The sequence below is a fragment of the Pezoporus flaviventris genome, unplaced genomic scaffold (assembly GCF_033815535.1).
Source record: "Pezoporus flaviventris isolate CSIRO_AGI_PZ_B2104156 unplaced genomic scaffold, CSIRO_AGI_Pfla_v1 ptg000097l, whole genome shotgun sequence".
Lineage (NCBI taxonomy): Eukaryota > Metazoa > Chordata > Aves > Psittaciformes > Psittacidae > Pezoporus > Pezoporus flaviventris.
This window is the reverse complement of record NW_026892645.1, coordinates 4,754,715-4,766,534: the sequence shown is the minus strand read 5'-3', so window position 1 is coordinate 4,766,534 and position 11,820 is coordinate 4,754,715. Positions and strand designations below refer to the sequence as shown.

Sequence of the window (11,820 nt, the reverse complement as noted above, 5' to 3'; positions counted from 1 at the left end):
TGTGTCTGTGACCATCTCATCATCAGCTGTATAAAATGATGTGAAAATGGATGTTCACAATTCATTGTCTAAATTTGCTTGGTTAATATAATGCAAGGTTGACTAGTTAAGTAGTTCCCCCCACAAGAAAAATCTCTGGGTAACATGAGCATCACCTAAACCAACTCGTTCCCTGCAGGAACTGGCAAGATTTCTTAGAACAACAACAATCTAGGCAGCTTTTTTACAAATCAGCATAAAAAATGGTTTTCTGAAGAAGAGCTCCCAGGCATAGCACAGCTGTTTTAGAGGCAAGCAGGAGTTTAAGATCTCCTGCCTGCATGGGAGCAGTGCTGTTCCCCCAGCACCATTCAGAGCAGCAGTAGCACTGCACATCAGCTCACTCTTACACAGGCAGCCTCCAACAGCTACTTCAGCAGCTGGAAACCTTTAGAGGTGCTTTATAAATATGCCCACTCTTACAGCAGGTGCCTCGTCCTATTCCACCAGGGAATTTTCCTGCATCTGCTCCACAGAGAAACCCATGCGAGGCTGAAGGTCACAGCTCCGAGGAGTCCTTGCGTTAGGTGACCTCAGCTAGGATGTGGTCCCGGGTAATGTCTAATGGGTTTCACATGACTCAGGTTTTCCTCCTTTGTCCTTCCCTCTCCTTCACCGGTGTGCATTTTGCTAGTTAGTGGTTATACAGCAACAGCTGCAAAGTACCATTTTTAAGGCAAATTATTATTAATATCCCTTTGCCAAATTGCCGCAAACTATTGAACATCCTTCTCCCAAGCAGCCTGGGCTCTGCAGCCCTCTGAGGAGAGCATGCATTTTAATCTTGCCATGCATTCTTACCCTAAAACAGCAGTTTGTAAGGACAGAAGCAAGGAGCCGTGCCTGCCTGCCTGCCTGCCAGCAGAGGCAAGAGCTGCTCCAAGCTCAGCCCAGGCTCCTGCTCACACACCGGCTGCAATTATGCTGCAAAAGTACAGAAGGCAAATTCTGCTGTAGTGAGCAGTGCTTCTGCGATGTGGCAGTTCAGTAGGTGGCACAGGGAAGCTAATGCTCCGCTGCGATACTAGAGGGCACTCTGATCCTGGCAGTTTTGGCTTCCGAGAGGGCCGAAGCGAAAACTGAAGTGTTTGCGATCTGCGGCCATTAAAGCTCTCCCGGCACTTAGTGCAAAAATTAGTGCTAACCCCTGGGTCTTGAACAAATTAATTGGTGGAATTACATTCTGCTGGTGTAGATATCCCCCCCCTTATGCTTAAAGTCCAGGATGCTTCTCCGTTGCCAAGCCCTGAGCTACTGCATCCTGCTGTTGGAGGGGCTCCGCTTCCAGTAAAGGAGCAATTATAATGCTCGGAGGGAAGGGGAACAAGAACCATTATGACAACTCGGGAACTGTTTTAAAGCTATCACTTAACAGTAATGTGTTCATTAATTGCCAGCCAGACCACTGCCTGGCTTCATTTAAATAACCCAATGGTTTCCTTTTATTGTGGCAGCAGAAGGATTCATCCTGTCTTTTGGGTACGCCAACATCAACTTTTTCTGTGTGCCTGCGGAAGGATGCACACCTATCCAAGGGTAGGAGAATTCCTGCAGGTGCTAAAACAAAGCTGGTTTTAACAGAGTCTTTTCAAACATATTCAAAAATAGGAATATGCTATTCTAATTTAAAACACTCTGATCGATGTGACCTATAGATTAATAGGTTTTGGTGTCTGTCTCCTTAGATACTCTTCATACACCCATCACTGTAATTTATAATTCAGTATTCAACTTGAATTAGTAAGATGTAAACTGAAACAACAACAGACTGACAAGTAAACAAGACTTCCCAATTTAAATGTAAAATGTTTACCCTGTATGCAGAATCAAGCTCTCTGCTCTCATAATATCACCGCCACATGAAATACAGATAGAACGACAGGGAATAAGTGGAGAAGGGATCTAGAGAGGTCACCTAGTCCATCTCCTTCCCCCGGGGTAGGATCAACCCTACCTAAATCTCTTCTGACAGGAGTTGCTCTAACCTGGTCATCCCTGGAGGTTTTTAAGGAGATTCCACAAGCTCCCATATGGTCTGTCAGCTATTCTTACAGATGGAACATCGTCCCCAAAGTTTATCCCAAATTGCTGCTGTTTATCCCACTACTCTGTCCTACTCTGGTGGATGCAGGCAACAGTTTACTACTATTGTAGCATCTTTTACATTTGGGAGATTATTGCTGTGTTTTCATTAGCCCTAATTAATCGACTGCAGTTCTTTCCTCCTCAATAGGTTTGCTTCCTAGAATTCTGACCTTTCTTTCATTTCTCTGTATTTTTCTAGCAGAAACCTGACCAAACCTGCTCCTCCCCAACACCCAGTACAGATGGGAGCAGGTGCCACACTCTCTATACACACAGTGATGCCAGCTTTGATTTTCTCACACTAGGGTACCACAGTTGGTTCAGGGTTACTGTCTTCCCCAAGATATTACCCCTTTTCCTTAGAAATGCTTCCTGCACAAGCCATTTCCCAACACACATTTCAGTAGTTCTTGTACACTCTGCTTTGCTCTTGTGCTTTTCGAATGTCAATCTATTCTTTCCAGCCTGTTCCTTCAGTTTATTAAGGTTTTTGAGTCTTTCTCCTGTTCTCTGAGAGCACTTGCAGCCCCTCTCAGCTCAGTATTGTCAGCAGATGCAATAAGTCTGCTCCATATTCCATTACCCAAGTCACTAATGAGAATATTGAGCAACACCAGACCCTGCACAGACCCCTGCAGCACTGTACTCAAGCCATCCTTCCAATTCGACAGTAAACAGCTGATAGCTTTTCAGTATGCTTTCCCAGCTGGTTTGGTACCTTAGAGCATTTCTCCTCGACCATATTCCCCCACCTTGCTTCTGGGAACGCCATATAGAAAGAGTCTCAAAAGTCTTAGTGCAGTCAAGACATATTCACATCTCCAGCTTCTCCCTCTCTCAGACCTGCTGCCCTGTCGCAGGGAAATTAGAGTGGTTTGACATGATTTATTCTTGACAAAACCACAGCTTGTGGGGCTACTATATACCTTATACCTCTCCTCTGACCTACTGAGTAAGGGACAAACTCCCAGCTCCAAGAAGGACTTTATCATGTCCACATTCCACCCAGCACTCAGAAACAGTGGAAATACAGTTGTGTTAGTGCTCACTTGGGTCAGCAGTGGTTTATTTCCACTGAAAGCTGCAGACGCAGAACACAGAGCAGAGTACAGGGATATCACACATGAGTTTGAGCTTCACATGCCCCAAGTACCACCACATTGTGTACACACAGTCCTCTTCCTCTCTGAAACTGCATTATCTGGTGCTACATCATTTCATTAGTATCCTTGGTGCAATGGGTCGGATTCAATATTGGTGGAAACAGGTATAATTTACACGCTGAAGGGAGCTGGAAGAAGGCGTAAATTACTCAAGCACAGACTACCTCAGATACACTTAAAATTCACTCAGAATTTGGCACCAGATATATAGGAGATAATCAAGTTTTCCTCTTTGAGAGCCTGTATATTTAAACCTGCTGTGTTTAATTTCTGCAGTCACAATAATGCTCATTCATAAATATTTCCTAATATTTGATCCTATTAGTATGTGCAGTGCAGTGTTTGATTAATGGCCTAGAACAATGGGATCTAATATATTTTTAGCTCCAGAATACCACTTTGTAATGCCTAATATTTGATATTACAGATAGGTTTGTCATCCGACTAGATGTGATTGCACTTGAATTCTGAGAAACTCACATACAGCCTTGGATAAGATGTGAATTTTGAGACCTAATTACACAATATGCTGGACCAAACCTTGAGGTTTGCACATTTCCAGCACTCAGCTCCTCACAGCTCAGATGCAGATGCTGTTTCTTGGCCCTCTCTCTCAGGAATTCATGACATATTCATCAACTTGTAGTATCTAAGAGCTCTGTCCGACTGTATTTGGAAGACCTTAATTTGACTCCGGGAGGAGTTTAACTATTAATAACTAATATTGAACTGGATTCCTGGTGGGAATGCTAGGACAATACCCTTTGATCACAGCATTAATCTGGTGCAATTGTGTTTATATCAGCCTTGTTCATCCCATGTGTGCTTAGTGCCATCTTGGCATGAATATGAAATATGCAAATCTGGGGGATACACGTTAATAGTGGGTCCATCTGCTAGGATCTTTTATTAAAGAGAAGTGTGAATGCAGTTGCCATGCAATACACTCTTACACACAAAGACCATGAGTTACGAAAACAAGAGAAAACATCTCATGCTTTTTGCCTTATTGGTATTTCACATTCATCGCTTCTGCAGCCCATTTTCACTTTAATTTAGGAATTTTCACCAAAAAAAAATGAAATTTGGGTGGAAAAGCTCAACAGTTAGCACTGACTGTGCGCATACACGCACGCACATCTCTTCCTCTCTAGTGACAGACAGGATATTACTTTTCCACTGCATATGAAATTAATACCAGAAGCACAAGAATGTAAATTCCAACCCTTAAAGCCTGATCTGGATCTTGCTTCTACTACTTAAGACAGCTATAACCTAGAGGAAAGCTAGGTTCAAGTTAGGAGGAAGATAATCCAGAGCTGCTGAACAGAGTCAAGCCCAAACTTCAGCTCAGCCTTGAACATGAAGTCATAGCTCAGTACTTGCACAGGATATGGATGAACTGCTGTGTGCTGCTGTTTCACTTTTACTGTCATAAACAACTCTTTCAACTCTATCCAAATGAAAAGCTCCTATGGCTCGTTGTTCCTGTGATCTGCTGTGTCCTTAGCTTGTCTCTCCCGTGAATGTGTGCCCTTCCATGCTAATAGTCTGGGGGGAGCATGCTGTAATTTATTTAACAGTTGGCAGGTCAAACCTCTCTGCCCTAGGTATGCAAGTGCTGATTCGGATGTGGGATGGATGACATATGTCCTGATGACATAAAGTCAAAGTATCCATCTTGATGAGCCTTCTTGTCCAGGAACTGCCTTTTGCCCACCAGCCTAAAGGTATGGGGAGCTTTCAACAGCATAGCTAGCTCTGAGTCTCACACTGATCCAAGAAGGCTGGATGGAGCAATCGCTCCTTGGTTCAAGGGCACTGAGATCTGAAGGAAAAAGAGGGCCCGTATTACCCTCCTTGTTTCACAGATATTCGAGTAGGCAGGAGTAAGCAAGAAGAAGGTTTTTTTTTCATGTCTTCAATATGCAAATAGATCAGTGAGCTCAGCTCTCTATTCATTCCTTCCAACATACATGACACAGACGATGCTGTTCCCATTGTCAGACTGAAACTGGGGGCTTGAAAATTCACTGAGTTTCCATCTGCGTAAAGCTGAGATGGTGGCTGGGTAGGGAAAGTCACTGTGCTGGGATGTGTCAGCTCCACTGCCTACATCCTCAGTTCATCAGCTGTGTTTGGGATCTGAAACGCCAGTTACTCCTGCACAACTGACTCTTAGTGCTACCTGGTGTGGGCTCATTTGTATCTACCCAGGGCCTGGCACCTTTCTCCCCTGTGTAGGCACAGCTACTGTAATTGGGCTAGAGCCAGGGAAGCTGCTGAAGTGAGTACTCGACCAGCACATGACCCAATAAAAAGTTAAGTGTTGAGATTGATTATTTAGGTATTTATGAAGTTCCAGTGATGGAAATAGCCTATTAGCATAACTGGGTCAATTATTTGGCAATCGGCACATGTGTGCCTGGGAGGGGAGCATGGGCATGTGCCTGCTGGTTTTGTGCTGCTGAACACATCACCTGCTTGGAAGAGAATAAACTGTTTATCCCAGTGCTAAGGGAAGAGAGAGGGAAAAAAAGGAACAAGTCAACCTTCCACAGCTCGCTGATGATGCATTTTCTGCATCAAATTGTCAGCATTTATTCAATTACTTCGCTCATTACGAGTGTGTTCTTCAACCAGTAACCTAAAAACCCTCCCTGCTGCCGTCAGCTCCAGTGCAAGTGACATGTTCCTTCCTCAGGTTAAAAAGCAGTTGTGGAAGGCATCTCCTCCCAGTGTGAGACTCGGGGCTGCCGAGGAAGCTCCGCTCCCCATCACCCTGAGGGACAACACTGAGGCTTCCCATGGGAATCGATCCATGGGTTGGGGTGAGCCTTCCGTGGGGTGTCAGGAGTTGTTTTTAAAGCACAGACGTGCTCTGAGGCAGGGATTAGAGGGATTCGCAGGGGTCTGTCAAGGATACGGAGGAGATCCCCAGAGCCAAAACCGTATACTCAGACGCTTCCATTTTAATAGTAAGTTAAAAGGAAAGTTCCCCTTCTGAGGGGTTGTTAATTATAGATCCCTCCCTTTAAGCGCTCCTCCTGTTTTTATCCATGCTCACTCCCCCACAGTTGGTAACGATAAGGAAGGCTCTACCTTCCCCAAAATCAACTCAATCTTAAATGCTTCCTGAGCTGATTCACTTGGCTAAGCTCTGATTTGATATATGAAACCAGAGACAAGGCAGAAGACAAGGCAACAGAAGGCAACATATTTTCCCTGTGTCAAGGTGAAGTACTTCCCATCACCCAGCCCCTCTCTGCTGGGGTTAATGTGCATCAATAATATTCAAATGATCAAAGTTTTCTCAGCAAAAGCAGTACTGGGGCTTCTTTCTGACTTGTCATGCTTGTTTTCCTTAAAGAGGCAATGACCTGCCGTAGTTCAGGCTTGCAGCTTGGCACGCAGGAGCGTTCTGAGAGGCGTTATCTCCCTAACAGAACAGCAGCTTCATGTTTCCCTGCACAACAACCTTTCTTAGCCTAAAATGCTTTGCATCCCATTTCCTTGATCTGGCTAAGTGCTCGCATGCTGAAGATCCCACCCTCCCTCCAGCTGTCCTTCTGGCAGGAAAGAGACAGCATCTTCTCTCGGGAGAGTACAGTCACTGCTCCTTTGGTTATCTAATCAGGGAGGGCAAAATTCACCCAGGGCCCTCTAAAACCATCTAAGCTGCAGAAAATGCATCTGAAGGCTTGCAGAGAGGGTGTGAGGCAGGGAGCCGGGGGAAGCCTCCCCTCCCAGAGCAGATGCTCTCTGCCATCTCCACAGTAGCTTTCACAAAGGAAAAAAGACTGTAGGGTACCCCAGGGACTGAAGCATTCAGCTCTTCCCTCTCCTGCTCGCAGGGGTGTGTGTATGTGTGTGCCTAAGAGCAGAGGACCTGCGAGTTTGGTCCCTTGTGCAGGGAGGGCATGGAAATAAATATTCCCCCACCCACCCTGTGGACTGCGTGTACCATCGCTGGCTGTTGCTCAGTTTCTCAGGCTTTGTGTGGGTTTCCCAGCATTTCTGCTAACTACAAAATATTACGTCTCCCTTCCTTTTAGAACTCGGTGATTTGGTCCTTGCACCAAGCACAAGGAACTGAGAAGCACAGACCTGCCCCTTCTGATCAAGCTTTCTCCACATTCAGCTCGCTAAGAACAAAAGGACAGTGCAAGGGTGGTGAGATGAGACAAATCCCCTACCCGAAAAGTGCAGGGTTCAAGCAGCTTTCCCTCCCATCATCCATAACATCCCAAACAAAGCACCTTTAGTCATTTCTTCCCTTTTCCCTGCAAACTTCATCCCTGAGGTCACGGCAGGCTGGAAAAAGCCCCTGCCGGAACAAGGGGTCCACACTTGTCAAATACACCCCTTTGCAAAGGGGTCTCTCACCTGCTCCTGGGCTCGGAGCACAATTACAAGCTGTGTGTTTCCACCTAGTAAAATGCTTACTCACTTGCAGTAGGCACTTTGACATCCTTGGCCGCACATTGCTAGATAAGGACTATAAAAAGAACGCATTGCTATTATAGGTGATACAGCAACATGCATCTCCCAAATGAAAGGTCCTTCATAAGCCTGGTTATTATTCTGGCAGTAATCTTGGATCTCTCTCCACGGACTCAACTCAGCTCAAGTGTTAGCAAGCGCATCGCCACCGCGAACGGGGACTGCGAGGTGTCACGTTTACCTTCTGTTCTTTCTGTACATCCTCTATCATCCCAAGTCAGGAAAACACTTCCCTCTTCTTCTGCGCATGTCAAAAGCACCATTTGCCATTTAGATTTCGGGAGCTGAACACAGCCATCGTATAAACAGGTGCGAGCCCGCATATGTCAATAGAATTACACCTGCTTATAATGGGTTTACATTTGGCCCTGGAGCCCCGGGGATCCCTCTGGGAGTAGAAGCTGTATTAAATATTAAGGGCCTTATTCTCCACCCCTGCCTACACTGTAGTAATTAAATCTCGGTGCAGACCCATTGATTTTCAACCATGCTCTCCTTGTGTGAGAAGGGAGTGCTCAGCACAAGCCAGGGGGCAGAGGTGTCCCCTCAAGGTAAAGCACATCCATCTCACTCCTCCCAGCAGTTTCACCCAGATGGGAATGACACCCAGCAGTAAGTATTTGCAGAATGCACTGGGTAAAACAACGCAAATGGTCTAAAATTAAACATACACCGCAACTCTTCTCCATCCCTTTCCCACCCAGGACAGCAACACTGTTTTGCATCGCTTCCTTTGGGCTGCGAGTGCCACAGACCATCTCTCTCCCTTCCCAGCCTAAAGACCCTGGGAGCCAAAGCTGTGGGTTCACTCCAAGAACAAGAGCAGCTTTCCCATCCTTGAAGCTTGTTCCTGGATCTCCTGAATCACTGCATAACCTTGGACAAGCCCTGCAGCTGCTGCCAGCCTCTCTGGGGGGGTTACTCTGATTAGTTAAATCTGGTGATTTGCCTGGAGCTAGCACCTTTTACCTGTGTCTATGCAAGTCTTATTCCCAGCTTCTGATCTTTTGAGCTTGCAGGGCTGAGAAAAAAACGACTTGGCTTTTGCTTTAAATGCCATGTAGTTTAGAAGTGTGACGACTCACACTGTGCTGTTATTCTTTCCAATTGAAACCTAATGATGCGTGCGTATCACTTAACTCTGATGTCAATAATCAGCACACCACTTGGTCTTTGCCGTGGCTATTAGGGGGAATGAAAATGAAATACCAACTCCTTTTTATCCAGTTACTTTACCATAATAACTAATAAAGGAGTAATAAGTGCGACGTGGGGAATTTCCAGGGGAGTCATTACTACAGAGAAGACCTAAAGGCACAAAGTGAAATCCAGGAATATTAGCCAGCCTTGAATTCCCAGCCAGTGCTTCCCACTTCAGTAATACTACTGCCATAAAACAAGCGTTTACAGGGAAAGTTACCATATAGAAAGTATCGGTCCATGCCCTGATCAGAGGAACGGAGATGGAGCCAGGATCAAAGACAGCCTTGCAGTAAAGACCACCCTGGTCACCAGTGGAACATTGAGGCTGGGCCACAGTCAAGATCTCACTTATGCTCCAATATAGGGGAAACGTTTCCCAGAACAACTCTAAATCACCTCTGCCCAGTCACAGGGTGGATTGTGCGTTTTCCAGGGCCTTGTAGGTGGGAGAAGCCACATCGGGACCTCAGAGCAATGAGGAAAAGGAAATCATGTACAGAAATACTGAGCTGATGAAGTTGCAAAGCACACACAGGTTGGACAATGCGCTTTTGGGCTGGAAGTCATTGAATTCTTGGTTAGGAAGGAACAGCCATTTTTTGGTGGTTGTGTACATAGGGGGCTATGGGGATTCTCTGCTTTCCCTCCCCATAAATGGACTGTCATTTATCCATGTGCATGAACACCGAAGAGTTGACTTAAGCAACACCTATAGCTTCTGCATCCCTGCGCTGGAAGGTGTTATCACACCTTACATCCCCTGCGTTACCAAAGAAAAACCTGGTTTGGTTAAATCCCAGAGCACATTCCCACAGCATCTCCCAGCCATCTGATTTCCCCATCTCCGAATTCCTGCTTTGTTTATCCTATTAATTCCAACCACCCCCTCTTCCCCCAACACACAGGCACGCAGCCTCATTTACAGCATCTTCGCCAGCAGAAGCCTCCCCAAAATATTCAGGGCACACCAAGCAAGAACTTACACGTGTGGGGAAACCCTCGTGACTGGAGCTTCCCCCCCCCCCCCCCGCACAAACATGGTCTCATGATTTTTATTTTTATGGGTTTTTTTAAGCTTTTATAGGCAGAATTTTTAAACAAGACCCTTTCAGGAGCGGCATTCCCAGCCCTGCCGTTCCCCAGCCGGAGGTAACCGGGACAGCACGGATGCTCCTGCCCCACCGGTACCCACGGAGCCGGCGGTGCTGGAGGCTCCCGCTCGCAGCCTCCTCTTCCTCGGGTGGTTTTCCTCCCTCCCCCTTTCCTCTTCCCCCCCCCTTCCCCGCTCGCATTTCCTCCCTGCACCTTTAAGAAGCACATTGCTCGCCGGTGGGATGGTGTGTGCTAAAGCTGCACAGAGGAAGTTACGCAGCCGGGATCAGGCACGGAGATAAAAGCTCCGATTGTGATTGAAAGTGAGAGCGAGAGGGATTTCAGCCTCGGCATTAACTTGCGAGGGGAGCCGGGGATTGCACAAAGCTCCCCCGGCCATCTGCCCTTGGGGGCCGGCGGCGCAGCGGCAGCCCGCCGGGCTGGGGGGGCGGGGGGTCCGTGGGGTGTAAAGGGGGGGTCCCCCCAGCCCCGAAGTTCCCAGCTCCGCCGAGAGCCCCGCGCCGCAGAGCTCCCTCCGGTAAGGACCTGCAGAGCCGAGCACCGGGAGAAGGGGAGGAAAAGAGGGAGGGAAGGGGGGAACGGGGTGGGGGCAGCCCCATCTCCCAGACCCAGCGTGACCCCCGCGCCTCCAAAGTTGTTCCGAGGCTCTCCCGCTGTGCGTGCGATCCCACGGGATCCCCACAACGGGATGGGGTTTATTTCCCGGTCTCCGGAGGGAACCGGGAGGCGAGGGATGGAGGCGGCGGGGCCGGGGTTGGGATGTGGGGGGGGACGGAAGGGGACTCGGCCCCTCCCGGAGCTCCCGGTGAGTCCTTCGGGATGAACCAACCGGGGGATGGAGCGGTTCGCCCGGAGCCGCGATCGCACCGTGGGGAGCGGCTGAACGGGAGCGAAGCCCCACGGGCGTTGCGGGGGGAGAGCGCGGTGCCCCCCAGGGCTATGCCGCGGTGTTTGTAGGGCGCAGTCGTCCCCCCCCCTCCCCGGAACGCAGGGTGGTCCCCAACTTTGGCTCTGAGTGCGAGGGGAAGGGATGCTCGGAAGGGGAAAAAGAGGCAAACTCGCGCTCGGGCAGCGGGGGTTTGAGCGCGGTTGGGGTTCGTTTGGATGGCGACTCTTGTGCAAGCAAATGGAAAACTCCTCCGTGGAGTTTACTTTCTCATCTTCATTCCAGAGCAGCTCAGTTGTTGCTCAGCGTCGTCCCTTTACTTCAGTAGGGTGTTAATCCAATAATAATAACAATAAAAGAGAAGGAACCAGCTAAGCCAAGATGCAATCTAATTTTGTGTTTTTAATACTCTGGCTATCAGTCCCCAGTGATTGCTGAGTACTCTTCAAAGAAAACAAAGAACATTGATTCTATTTGTTCCCATGGACTGCAGTTTCTTAATAATACTGGGTGAAGATTTCTTAAGACCCAAGCCAAATCAAGCAGGGCAAAACCTGGAATTGGGGGAGCCTCTCCCCCAGCACCGTTTGCACTGTGCTGGCTTATTTCAGAGCAACTCTTTCTGCAAAGGGACAATGCTGGGGAGTGTTGCACCACAGACTTCGCAGGGGACCCGCACGCTTGGCTGCTTGACTGACAGTAAATACATTTTCCAGCGCATTTTTAGTTCCCTGGGAATCTGTGACATTTAGACGGCATAACAAGGCACTAACAGATATTATAGATCCTTTCTTCCCGGGTTTTTCCCTAACAGCCATTCAAGTGCAA

At 47.8% G+C, this 11,820-nt stretch overlaps 1 protein-coding gene across 2 annotated transcripts in view; it reads left to right on the top strand.

Moving 5' to 3' along the window:
• The first annotated feature begins 10,104 nt into the window (after positions 1-10,104).
• The window catches only part of NTNG2 (netrin G2), a 44,961-nt gene continuing 43,245 nt past the window's right edge, over positions 10,105-11,820 (top strand). Inside the window, exon 1 of one of the 2 annotated variants that reach the window (XM_061476511.1) lies at positions 10,105-10,623. The gene's annotated coding sequence lies outside the window, so the exon portion shown is untranslated. The remainder of the gene's footprint in view (positions 10,624-11,820) is intronic. The other variant, XM_061476510.1, reaches the window with a different exon arrangement.